At 47.0% G+C, this 13898-nt stretch overlaps 1 long non-coding RNA gene across 2 annotated transcripts; it reads left to right on the plus strand.

Moving 5' to 3' along the window:
- The first annotated feature begins 95 nt into the window (after nucleotides 1–95).
- LOC140631016 (uncharacterized) lies at nucleotides 96–13232 on the plus strand. Of its 2 annotated transcripts, none has more exons than XR_012028687.1 (3): nucleotides 96–4752; nucleotides 5072–5197; nucleotides 13012–13232. It is a non-coding gene; the product is annotated as an uncharacterized lncRNA (long non-coding RNA). The 2 variants fall into 2 exon arrangements; XR_012028688.1 differs by having other exon boundaries at nucleotides 96–387.
- Nucleotides 13233–13898: the final 666 nt, after the last annotated feature.

The raw sequence follows: 13898 nt of genomic DNA on the forward strand, positions 1-13898 counted from the left end.
TCTCCATCACAACCCAATTCCAGAATCCCACCCTTAGTACCTGCTTTTGTTTTTTGTTTGTTTCCTTGCTTGTTTGCTTTTTTCAGGACCAGCCTTGATAACAAATGTCTTAGTTCAGATTTTCCAAAAAGCCAAACCTAAGATCAGGACTTTCACTCAAGTTCTTTATTGGAGAAATACACTCAGAAGAGGAGGATTGAGGAAAGAGAAGGTGGAGGAAAAAGCTAAGCAGGAATGTGCTCTTGACTGAAAAGAGTCTCCAGTCTGATCTTCTGGGGAGCTCTGCGGTACAAATTCTACTCCAGAGTTTGTCCCACGTTGGGGCAAGAGGGCTGCCCGTTTATCCCAGTGCCAGTCAGTCATTGTCTGAGGTCCGCCACCGGGGAAGTAGGTAGAGTTTTGTGGCAGTTACTAGAGCCTAAGTCTGGAAAGAATAGAATCAACATATCCCTGCTAGATGAAAAAGCATAAATGCCCTCATTGTATTATGTCCCTCCTAAAAAGTCTCTTGGACAACACACTGCAGCACACTGATGATGATGGCCAGAAAGGACACCACAGTAACACAGAGGAGGGTCACTGTCGCAGGGGGAGTTGCCCAGCCACCAGCGTGCAGGAAGCATACCCTGGAGAAGTCACGGGCCCATCACCTGTGGGAAGGGAAAGGAAGCAAGACTGGCCCAAAGGAGGGGCTGGGCTGTGATGCAGTCTCATTAAAGGCCACAACCAACTCCTCAGGAAATCAAAGCTCAAATGACATCTCAGACTTAGACCAAATGGAAACAAAGGACCCAGGCCTTGACACCTTTGCATGGGCCAATCATTGGAGACGGGCGCCCGGTGGAAAGGGCAGGACTCTGGACAAGATGGCTTTCTGCAGCGGGGGCCATTCCTAAAGAGGAAGAGTTAACAGAACTGTCTGCTGACAACCCTCTCAGCAGTCAGCAGAGTGAGCCCTTCAGAAGGTTCTGGGCTGCAAGGCACCACGTCCACTCTAATCACCTAACCTAGTCCAGGGAGCGGGGAGGCTTCCATGATGAGATGGCATATGAGCTGGGTCTTGAAAGGGAGTGGGAGTTCGGATGGGGGCCAGGCACAGCCCTGCTCAGTTCTTCAATGCCAGATTAGGAAGTACTCAATTAGGCTGTTTGACGCTGAAGACTTTTCGGGAAAGAAGCAATTAGGAACCATTAACTAGGATACCTGTTCTCTCTCTTTTGTTTTCCCTTTTAAAAACAAGCTGGAAAATATGCCTTAATTAACCCGCTTTTCATTTGGAAGACAGCAGCAGTGCTTCTAAGCATGTCAGCCTGCTTGAAGATGAAATGGAAGAGAGCTTGTCAAACATCTCCCTACAAGGGCAAGAAAGTGAAATCAGGAGGTGAAAGGTTGGGTAGGAGGATTGCTCAGACTCAAGAAACTATCTGCGAGGCACTAATTGGGCTGCCAAAATGTGCTGGGGCAAAGAGGAGAAATGCGGATAAACAATTTTGCAGCAAGGGGTCAATGATGAGGCTGGGGGCTTGGGGAGGCACAGCCAGGACACCCCCTCTCCTAACCACCCCCCAAAGCGAGGGTCTGAGGATTAAGCAAGGTTTCAGAATGAGGCTGGGGCAGCTCATGGGGCCTATGCCCTTTGAACTCTGTTTCAGGCTCAGGTCCAGGCCCCATCTCTCTCCCCAGCCCACCCACACCCTGCCATCTGCAACATCACCTGTGGGAGAAATTGCTGGTGTGGAACAGGTGAGGATCACCGAGCCTGACCCTCTCAAGGAGGAGGTGAGGAGGAAAGTCAGGAAGCGCAGGATCCTGGTGGCTCTCCAGAGGCCAAGGCCGACGTCATGGAAGAAGGAGAGTGACAGGGGTGAATGCTGGCAAGGGGCGGCAAAGAAGGTCGCTCACAGCTTTGGGGCAGAAGAGAAAGCTAAGGGTAGGGACCAGGTGCATGAAGGTAAAGAGAAGGGCTTGTTTCCTGGCTCATTCTCTACTTGCTGTTCCCCTGCTTCCTTTCTCAGCAAAGCTTCCTTAGCCAATTAGAGGGGTCACTGCCCATCCCCAACCCCACTGCTCCCCACTGTCACCCTCTGACCTCTGCCCAAAGTGAGTCCTTAGAAGACAGGAGGCAAAGCCATAGATCTACTGAGCCTCATGGCTAATTCAACCATCTTGCTCCTCCCTGGTTCTTTTCATGAGGGAAGCCCTGAGAAGCCAAGAGTGCATTTCCCTGATGTCCTGAACATTCTAGTACGGCGAAGTTCCATCCAAGGGTCTGGTGTTATTCATTCATTTATTCATTCATCCCTTTGTGCATTGATTAATTTCTTAAACATGATTCTAGCACCTAGTGTGCCGGGCACCATGGTAGTGGGAGGGTAGCACTCTAAGGTAGTGTGCGTACCATCAGTGGTATCATGCTGCCAAGCGAATGGAGAAATTAATTCTTCAGGAGGGGGATGCAGAAAGTTAGATAGGAGCTGGGGCTTTAAAGGCTAAGCAGGCATTGACCAGACATTAAAGGAGATGAGGAAATAGATTCCAGGCAGCAAGAACAGCATGTATGAGGATAGAGAGGCATGAAAATACGTGCCATGTATGTGATGAGAAAATGGTGAATAATCCTATAATGTCAGAGTACAGTCTGTACAGGCAACTAATAGAAGGTGATTGTGGGAGGCTGTATGTATGAGCCTTTTGCCTTAACATAGTACCCAGACTGGGGGGCTTACAGTACAGAAACTTATTTCCCACAGTTCTAGAGGCCAGAGGTCTAAGATCAAGGTGTCTGCAGAGTGAAGTTCTGAGGCCTCCCTTCCTGGCTGCCGGGTGGCCACGTTCTCCAGTGTCTTCATGTGGCCTTTCCTCAGGGTGTGCATGAAGACAGACAGAACAAGCCCTCTGGTGTCTCTAGTCTGATCATGGCACTAATCCCATCATGGGGACCCCATCCTCACGACCTCCCAAAGTCCCCCATCTCCAAATCCCATCACCTTGCAGGGAAGACCAGCGACACAGGGATTTCAGACCTTGAGTCCATAACTGAGGTAGAAAGGCAATGAGGATTTTTAGAAAGATTTCCTGAGCATGGAACAGTTTGATATGAATGTTTAGACACACTGCCCTGTCAGCAGAGGGAGAGATGAAATGGGGGAGTGACAGTGGAAGGCAGAGATACAAGGTGAGAGGCTGTTAAAGTAGTCAAAGCAAGAGGTGAGGAGGGTTTGGCCATGAATTCCACCAGCGGATGGATCTCTGTCAAATGAGTACAGAGTGGGTTCTGAGAGATTCCGTGGCTGTCCCCAGGCTGGGGAGTGGGTAAGGTTGGCCACAGTCAGAAAAGAGAAGTATTCAACTCAGGACATTCCCTTCTCTTGCATCCATGACTTGGCGGTTCTCCCTCCGGGAGGTGAGGCAATGGATCATTTGGGAGCACGAATGGCAAGGCGCATTACGGTCTAGCTTGTGGCCATATTAGACGACCTCTGATCTGTGACCACCCCTCTCAACTTCTTGCAGGCTGTCAGAGGCTGAGCTTGCTCTTTGGGAATGGGAATGAGAAGAGACATCCTCACAGAAATCATAGGATTAGTCAGCACTGACAGGTCCCTGGCCGACTGGCAGCTGCCACCCACCCACCTGCTCCCTCACCCTAATACCTGGATCACACACACGGTTACTCCCCTAGGTGACCGTGCATCTGGTTGACGCAGGACAGTCCCGGTTTAAACGTGCTGTTCAGGCATAATTTTAATACAGTCCCTTTCACTCTCAAAAGGACCCCAGTTTGGATGATAAAATGTAAGTTTACTTTACACATCAGCTGCAAACTTCCTTCCCGCTGAGCCCAGAGGCAATCTCAAAATCCTTCTGGACCCAGCCCATCTACTAAGCACCAATGACCCAACAGCCAGGCATTGAAATCTACTCGCCACCCTTCAATGAAAGAAAGAACACAGGTCCAATATCAGCCGGGCAATCTCAGGCATGCAATTCCACTTCTCGGAACCTCTATTTCTTTACCTGACACTTGCAATAATGGTGTCACCTACCCTCAGGGCAGCAAGAGGCAGAATGTGGAAGAAGCGCTACAAAATGGTGGTGGTGGTATGATTATTCAGGGGCAGAAACAGCTGGCTTTGCAGTCTCAGGGGTCTGGGCATCTTCCTTCCTTCCTTCTGCTCTAGTAGGAGACCATGATCCTCCTTGGGAAGGAGGCTGCTGATGCCAGCAACTCCTCTTGGAGAATAAACCTCCCCTCCCCTAATCCTCTCCTCCTTTGGAGACAAACAACAAACCCCTCCAGCACCCCCGCCCCTCAGATCAACTCCATCAAGAAGCAAGGCTTCTCTTTGTAGTACAGCAAACACGCGTCTCTTATTGACACTCCCCTGGGACCCTCTGCGGCAACACTTATAGCTTTGAAGCTGTGAGTGTGTTTAATGCGAGAGGGGCCCACCTCAGTTCAAGGACAGTATTTTAAGTCTCCGAGAAGAGAGGAACAAAGTTTCGATGCTGAAAGAAACAGATTCTTAACAGACTTGAATGATAAAACATCACAGTCCCATCTGATTGCCATAGCCAGCTCTGACGAGAGGAAGGGGAGAAATGATCGAGAAGCGTGACTTCTATCCCAGCCTTGAGCCAGATGCCTGACCTAAACCGGTACCACCTCCTTGACTTGTGACAGGCACCAAGCTAAGCATCCAGGGTGTGGACCTCTAAGGACAGTGGGCAGGGAAGCCCGCCTAATGTAAGGTATGAGGCTGAAGATGTGTATGGGGAAATGACCTTTGAAATGTTGCTGCCTGGAGAAAGTGTTCCCTAGCCAAAGCATGAAATCCCAAAGTGAGCAGGGCTCACCATCCGAGGTAGAGCCATTGGTATGAGTGTAGGCAGCCTTTCTCCTTTTCAGATGAGCCACGTTATTTCAAAAACAAATCGTAAATTTAGGAGCAGGTGCAAAGGGAGCCCCGGCTTCAGAAAGGAAGGCAAGAGTTAGTCTTCTGGGAGCTCCTGGAGGAAAGACATATGAGGCAGATGCATCCTGACATTCTGGTCTCCTTATGGATTCTAGAACGACCTGGCCCACAACCCAGGTGGAGAACAGGCTGAGCTTCACGAAACTCACCACCATCTGTGCTGCAGGCAGAGGGATCTGGGGGATGCCTGGGCCAGGAGAAAGACCACACTGGAAGCCAAGGTGAGCTCAGGGGTACCTGAGATTTGGGACGTGCTTATGATTTGAAGGAATAAGGCCAGCAGGCTGGGCTCATGAGCAAGAGTTAGATGGGGAGATCATTTCATGGTGTCCTCAGGAAGCTGGGGTCTCATTGTGATCCTGGACTTTGCAAAATCAGGAATATTATCCCCCTACCTCTCCCGGGGGTGGTCTGGTGCTAGGGCGATGGTTGACACTGAGCAAGGAACATCTTATTTATCTTTGTATCTTCTGGAGGCAAACAGTGCAGGGCATATGCCAGATCAATGATTTCACCCTGGCTGCTCATTAGAACCTAGGATACTTTATACAAGTATCTGTGCCTGGGAGCTGCTCCCGGAACTTGTCAATTAATTAGTCTGGGGAGGGGCCTGGGAGCTTCGTTTTGTGTTCTAACTCCCCAGGGAAGCTAAAGCGGAGCCAAGGCTTTAAACCATTGCACTGGATCATCTGTGAGCATGAGCTGAATGGATGGAAGAATGAATGAATGAATGAATGAATGAATGAATGAATGAATGAATGAAGAGCAGGGGAGACCACCAACACTCATTCACAAAAGCAGCATCTCCTGGAGGACCAGTGGCACTGCCATGACATGGGCTGCTGGACATCTCCCGCAGGAGGCCACATTATCCCTTAGAAGGCTCTTTGGCGAACCCAACGTCAGCAAAGGGACATTGGCTGTGGCTTAAAGAATCTTCACAACAAACCGTTAGAGCTTGGTGTGTTAAGCCTTCTTTCTGCTCATTCTGTCCAGAGTGCTGTTATGCACACCTCCCCATTTCAATCTCATGACAAACCGGGGTCATAGGCAGGATAGGCATCTTTCCCTATGCTGCATGAATGGATCAAACGGCAGGCAGCCCCCGCCCCCAGATGACACAGGTTGTCTTCTGTCCTTCAGCTCCTCACGCAGAACCAAGGGCTCTGCCCTGGAGTGGTTAGCCTGGAAGCTGACCTCCCCTTCCCAGCATCTACCCTCCCTGTTCTTCACCATACAGGCACACATGTGGGCTGGGCCAATACAACCAGGCAGACATCAAACTTAAGAGGGTCCCATTTTCTCCATCATGGCCTTGTAGCACTGATAAGGAAATGCAGGAGCCTGAAAGTTGAATCACAAATTAATAAACATTTCCGCCATTGCCTGGAGCCTGATTTCTGTCAAGGCCTGATGACTTCTTGAACTAACTTGTGGAGTATTTGCAAACTTCTTTGAGAGCCTCATGGGAGATGATGATGCTCAATGCAGGTCAAGCATGTACGCAAACATATGCCCATTTGGATGGATACCCTAGCTCATTTCTCCCTTTCTCTCTCTTTCTCCCTCCCTCTCTCCCACCTCCCCCTCCATGTGCACATGTGCATACACCCTCCTCACAATGCCATAATGTCTATGTAAATTGGATCTTTAATATCCTTCAGATAAATGGTTTCAGAAAGAACACGGATACAATAGTCTGTCTCTGAGTTAACGTGATAGGCTCTGCCTCCCAAATTGGCTCAGAGAAATTAGCAGGAAGGAAGGAAGGATCAGACGAAATAATAAACCTGCTTACCTGTTCATTAATTCAATCTCCCCACACACACACACCCTCTCTTCGCCCTGTGGTTTCACTACCCATAAAATAACTAGATAACTTCGAAGTCCTAGATGAAAGGGGAACTAGGTCTGGAAGCTCTAAGATTAAAGGAGAATTTGTAGGATTAGTCTTTGATTTTCTCCTTCTCCTTTTCTCACTCTCTCTTATTTCGTTCTTTTTATCTCAGAGGTGACTGAGGAGGCTTCCCCTTCTGTTCTCCTGTCTGCTGAGCTCATCAGTCCAAAGCCTCCTCTGGCAGAGCTTACAGGCAATGTGGGGCCTGGGACAGAAGGTGCCATTTCTCAGGGAAATTGCCCACCAGAGGCTCGCTAGAGGGCATCTGTTGTTTGGGTGATGTATGGGTGCAGGGACCTGTTCCCTCCTCATAGTTTGGGTGAGACCTTCTTGCAGATTCTCGGCTACCCTCCCCTTCTGGGTACTTCTAGTGCTTAAAGGGTTTGGGAGGAGGTAAGGAAGACCCCTGACCTTTCTGGCTTGCAGTATCTTAGGAAATTTCAATAATATCATGTCTGCCCTGCCACAAAAGCAAGACTGCAGACATCTCCAACACTGCTCAACAGGGTGGGTTTCAAACCCGTTTTATAAAAGTCACAAAGACCCCTCCCAAGGTCAGACCCCTACCCCTGGATGTAATTAGCAGAAGTGAGACAGCCTGCTACTGTACTTTAGCTCCAATTCAGAGAGTTGTTCTCAGACTCTTCCACTCCTCTTGGGAACTCCTGGCATCTTGGGCAGTGAGCACCTGCCTCTGAGTGCTGAGTAACCAGGTCTTTCATTCAGTCCTCTTGCTCCAAGGCTATCTCTTGCTTCCTCCCCAAAGTCCAGCAAGAAGAAATAAAACAAGGTACATAGATATTGCATTCAACCGGGGGAAGGTGACAGCAATACATTTTAAGACAAAAGGGAGTGCAGATCATCAGCAGGCTCTGTTCAATAGGAAGCCCAGAGTGAAAAAGGCAAGAGCCATGAATCAAAGTGTCAGCTCACCTGATGCTCACATAGAGTGTCATTAGAATGGCTCCCCCAGTTTGATTGAAACCCTTTCATACAAGATCATCTACAACTCATCCTGGGGTCAGGTTTCTTCAGAATGGGAGCTTCTCCATTGCAAGTGTGAGGGTTCAGCAGAGGCACAGAGATGTGACATGAACAGAGGCAACATTTGAGGGAAATTGGCTGTTCTGTGCTTTAAGAAGGCATTGGAATGCAAATGTTTATGAATCTTTAAACCCCTGGTACAGAGGTATCCCCATGGATGATTTGCCACAAAAACTTACCTGGTATTATTCACTTCCAAATTCATGGATCTCCCATTTAGAAGGAAAGTTACTTTTGTCTAAAGCAATAGCACACAAGATTTTTGACCTTAGGTCCTCCTTATAATCTTAAAAGTTATTAAAGCCCTCAAAGAGCTTTTGTTTATGTAGGTTACATGTATTGGCATGTATTATACTAGAAATTAAGACTGAGAGAAAAATTTTAATTTATTACTTCATTTAAATAACACCAGTAAAACCATAACATATTGATATAAATAATTTGGGTTTTTGTTAAATTTTTTCCAAAGCAAATAAGGCCGGTGGCATTGTTTTATACTTTCACATGCCTTGTTAATGTCTGGCATACTAGAAATCAGCTGATTCTTTTATTTGTTTCTGAGTACACCCTGTTGTGATATGTTGCTTTGCTGGAGGATATGGAGAAAATATGGCCCTTATACAGATATGTAATTGGAAAAGCAAAGAGTATTTTGATAGCTTTTCCTGATTATTGTTGATATTCTTAGAAATTGCATCAAAACTCAATAAACATCAGTTTCTTAAAGGTTAGTTGCAGCTTTGCATCAGAAACTTTCCATTTTCTGTTAAACCCATTGGTCTATCTTGCACTTGGAAGGGAACTTCTACATCATGCATTGATCACTTGGAAATATTGGTTCATTGAGTTATGTAGACCTTGCAAATGTCACTACATTCCATCATACAATTTTGGAAAGTCGCATTCATTAATACCACCTTTGATCTCATCTGAAAAGTCTTTAGGTTATTTGGAAGTTTGCAGTGAAAGTGCCACTGTGGTTCAGACTGCATTGGTTGCAGCCCCACTGGGTGGTACAGATCTTTGCTGGATGGCCCCAGGTCCAAAGCTGGGCCACAGTCAATGGGCTGAGATTGGCAAACAGGGAAACCCCCACTTGGGTGCTGACAGAGTCTGCAGGGAAGCCACCTTTGAGGGGTCTTGAACACACTGGTAAGCTATCTGGGGAGTCTATGGAACTCACCAGAAAGCTGCCCTCTGAAAGCTTCCCATAAGGAAGTATCACATCAGTCAAGGCTATTCATTCTCTGGGGTACAAAAAGCAGCCACCTATGGACAGGTGCCAGGCCACTGTGGATGAGTCCTCATTATAGTTTTATAAATAAGCTGCAGGAGATTAACTTTACAATTTAGTCTCCAGGAATTATATAGTGGTGCTGTGGCTAAATTTGAGAAGTTCACATAGCCAGCAATGGATACAGAGATTCTCGGGACCTTGCATCTCCTGATTTGGGGAAAGGGCGAGATCTTCCTATGTTCAGAGATCAGCTCTATCTGTGGAAAGAGAGTTGTTTCTTTCTTTCTTTTTCTTTCTTTCTTTCTTTCTTTCTTTCTTTCTTTCTTTCTTTCTTTCTTTCTTTCTTTCTTTCATGAGACACAGAGAGAGGCAGAGACACAGGCAGAGGGAGAAGCAAGAAGCAGGCTCCATGCAGGAAGCCCAACATGGGACTCGATCCCGGGTCTTGAGAGTTGTTTCAATGTTGCTGGAAGTTCAGCTGTGTGCAGAAGCTGAGCAGGCAAAGGGATAGACTGTACCAGCTTTCCAGTGATTGCCACCCAGCCCAAGTCCATTCCTGCCATGATGGCAGCACACTTCTTCCTAGACAGCTGGCATGAGGTGAATTTTTGTCAGTAGACAGCACTGGGAAGATGCTGGGTGAGGGAAGAACATTTTTTCCTGGTTCCAGTGATCTCAGTTTGTCCTTCTGGCACATGGTAGCCAGCAGCTTCAGTGACACTGAGTGGTGTCACACCCAGGTCTGGTGCCTCCCCATTAGCAGCTTCCCCTGACCCCCCAAAGAGTGGCTATCCATGGAGTTCTGACCACCAGTGCAACACCTTCCTGCAGGCAGCCCCCAAGAACCACGGAGAGGGGCTTCTGGGTGGGTTCTATAGGCGCCATAGCTGCCTTTCCAAGGTGTTCAATATCCCCTATAGACGGCTTCCAGGCAAATTTTGTTGTCACTCTCCAAGCAGCTTCCTTCCAGTCAGCCTTGGTGCATCTAGACCCCAAGTGCAAGTTTCCTGTTCACTGATCCCAGCTCACCATTCGCTGCCTGCCAGTTTTGGCGCACTGACTGTGGGCAGGCTCCTGCCCTGGGCAACTTCATCATCCAGTTGCAGATACATCCTGCAACTACATCATCTCCAATGAGGTCAGAATCCCAGGTGTGAGGAGGGATCCTCTTCTTAAGTGTCTTCCTTCCTTGGGTATCATACTTGAGTCTTAGGATATTCTTCAGGGTTGTCTTTTATTCTTATAAATAGATTGTAATTCTTTATATTTAACCTTCCCTTGCGAGGTAGTTTCTGTCTCCTGTCTAGACCATGACTGATAGAGTACAAATGCAAATTTCCCCAAATTCTAATATTCTTGGAAGCTTGAAGCTCAGCAGCAGCAGCAAATACTGTCAGGTGTTTTCCTTGAAGCAATAGACCCACTCTGTTCATTTGCAAGAATCCAGGTATTTGTTTTTTCACATACCTAAGTCTGGATAGTTATAATTTTTCTGTCAGTCATTCTTTCAAGTAAAATGATGTTTTGGGGGAAAAAGTGACTAATTCAACTTGCAGCTCAAATAATCACACATGTGCTTTTCTTCAAGATAAACATTATTATTTCACATAAATTATTTTGGCATACTTTCCATTTTATTACACAAATATAAAATAGACATGTGCTCAAGGGTCAAGATTTAATACAATTAATATTTTTTTACTGCTTTGTCAGGACATTCTTAAGTAAAATGGCTTTTTTTCCCTGCATGTGTGTTCCAAGAAAATATACAATGTCTAGAAGTAGAAGCTTGATGCTTCTGCCTTGGTCTGGGCTAAGGAGCCAGATCTTTTACCCACCACTGATTTTGAGCCATCAGGGCAGGTGTCAACGTAGTGAAAAAGGCAAATAACATCATGAGCATGGTTTTGGTCCTATAAAGGATCCAGGGAACCTCAGGCATCCATGAACCACACTTTGAGAACTGCTGATCTTGAGGTTAAGCATATATGGTTTGGCATTAAACAGACCTGAGTCTGAATCTTGACTCTGCCAATTTTTAGCTAAATGACCTTGGACAGTGTACTTAGTCTCTCTATTCATTGGTTTCTTCAGATATAAAATGGAATTAATAAGACCACGTCCCTCACAGAGACCCATAAGGATTAAATAAAATGTTGTCTATACAGTACTCGGCAGTGTTCCTAACACATAGTACACTCTCAGTAAAGAGGGAATGATGACAGGAAGACAAAGACAAGAAAGAGTGAAAGGAAAAACAAGGTAGAGTCCTGGTTACCTGACAGTAGAGACATAGGAGACCATGATGGCCCAAGTGAGCTCACAGCCCTGCAGTGGTTAAAACTGGAGCCCTGGGTTCTTCCATCTTGTCCTCAAGAATTCTTGGAGGAGCAGCTAAGTGGTGAAGGAAAAAAAGCAAGATTCAAGGCCAGATGCTCAGAAGCTCACCCACATCTGGCTCCTCTTTAGAAGGCAGCCTCAGAAGGGCTGTCTATAGTTTAAGAGAATATCCCTCCACCTCTCAATAAAGACAGAGAGTATGTATGGGAAAGGTGGCATGGCTGAGAGTGAGCCTAGTTGACTCAGGACTCCTAATGAAAGGGCTTTGTGTTTTCACTAAGGTGCAAAGCCAGTATCAGGGCAACAGTCTTGTTCTCCTGAAGCTTCTCCTCTCCTGCTCTGTGGTTCCCCTCTTGCAATGCCTAGAGACACAGCAATCTCCCCTCGGAGATAATGGAAAGGAAAACGAGTGACACAAGGCAAAGGCATATGATTCAGACATCGCAGTCATATCTTAATTCTTCAGGACTTGCTTCTACATTCAGCCATGCTCAGCTCCTAATTTTATTTGATTTTTTATTTATTTATTTTTAAGATTTTATTTATTTATTCATGAGAGACACAGAGAGAGAGAGAGGCAGAGACATAGGCAGAGGGAGAAGCAGGCTCCATACAGGGAGCCTGATGTGGGACTCGATCCTGGGACTCCAGGACTAAGCCCTGGGCCAAAGGCAGATGCTTAACTGCTGAGTCATCCAGGGACCCCCTCAGCTCCTGATTTTAATACTGTTTTACAATAGCTCGGCAGGCCAAGCCACAGCTCCCCACCATCCTCTAGTTCTTCCTTCATCTTCTGAAGAAAAGGGAACTTCCATCACAATAAATGTTATTGTTGTTGGTTAATCCTTGATAATAAACAGAATGGGTAACACTGAGAACTTGCTTCTTTCTAGGCTAGCGGTTGCATAGATATTACTTCAGTTCATCCTCAAACCCTCCATAGGGAGGGCAGTACAATTTAAGCCCATTTTAAAGATAAAGAAACTGAGTCTCAGAAAGGTTAAGTTATATTTGCACAACAGGTGAATGTCAAATGACGTGTCTCTCTGACCCCAGAGCCTGTACCAGGACCACTTGAAAGTGAATTTTCACAGGAAGTGAGTGAATTTGCTCCTCCTCGAACCTGGTATTTGGGGTCACAATCTTCTTTCCTAGTTTATCTTGTTTCTATGCCATCCCCAAAGTGAGTGGTTTCTTCAGTACCCATGATTCCTTGTGAAGGATGGCTTTCTATATTCCCTCCAAATCAAGCCTCATGCCCAAAGCCCTTGGAACTACTCTTGTCTCCCCATTGACTTTCTTGCCTTCAGCTGGTTCTCCTGCGACCATCCTCCCTGCTGTGGTCACCATGGCCTGTCTAAACCCACAGGTCCCTTCCTAGCTTAAATGCTCCGGGGGCCCCCCAGTTCCCACTGTATAAAGACTAAATCCTCTAACCAGGTGTCCACGGCACTGCATCTCGGCCTCAAGCGGATCTCCCCAAGCTCACCACTGATTCTCTCTGCCTTGTGTCCTAGGCTTCCAAGTCCTGGGTGGATCCTATCACCTCTACGACTTCTCTTCGTGTCCTGGAGTCACCATTCTTGGCAAGTAATAGCTGTTCAGGACATGCAACTGAAGGAGTGCGCGAAGAAGGCTGCATGAATGACTTTTCAACAGCACTTCCTTTATGCCTCTCTGGACCCTGTTTATTGAATGTTTCCTGAATGCTGACCTTTAAAATTTTGGATTTGCTCTATCACTGTTCCGAGCACCCTATTTCCAGATTTTAATAGCTGAGCCTCCCCTTCCACCTTTCCCAGGGCCTAGGTATTCTCAGACCTTCTTACCCGGAACAGCTCCTCCTGGGCTGATCGTTTCCCTGTCCCGGGAAAGCTTCCAGTTCTCCTGTGTGCAGACTGTAGAAGGTCAGATTTGTAGAACAATCCTGGCTTTCAAATGCTCTGCCATTGGCTTCTCCATGGAGTTCCTGCGTCGCTGCCAGTGGTCCCCAAACATCCCTCCCCCCAGAGAAACTCCTTTCTGAGCTATCATCATTGTGAAGGCAGTTTTAGCACAGAGCACATTCACAGCTTAATTCCACTCCAATCCTTGTGGCTCCAGCCAGGCTGGGAGGGCTCCCAGGCCCACTTGGAAATTTCACCTTAGGTTGTTGCATGGAGGGAGGGAGAAAGGTGTTATCACTGCAGAGAACAGAGTAAAAGCAGCAGAGATATGGAGAGTGGGCAAGTTACTTAACATCACAGCCACTTTGCAGAGTTTGGGGCATGCACCTTATCTAGAGGCAACACAGAAACGGCATTTCTAACCCCAAAATCTTCCCGGAGCCCTTCATAAACACCTGGAATACCTGTCTATCCATCGGTCGGCACCTACCCTGAGCACAGACCAGTACTCGTCTGAG

The sequence above is a fragment of the Canis lupus genome, chromosome 3, assembly GCF_048164855.1.
Source record: "Canis lupus baileyi chromosome 3, mCanLup2.hap1, whole genome shotgun sequence".
In the NCBI taxonomy this organism is placed as follows: Eukaryota; Metazoa; Chordata; class Mammalia; order Carnivora; family Canidae; genus Canis; species Canis lupus.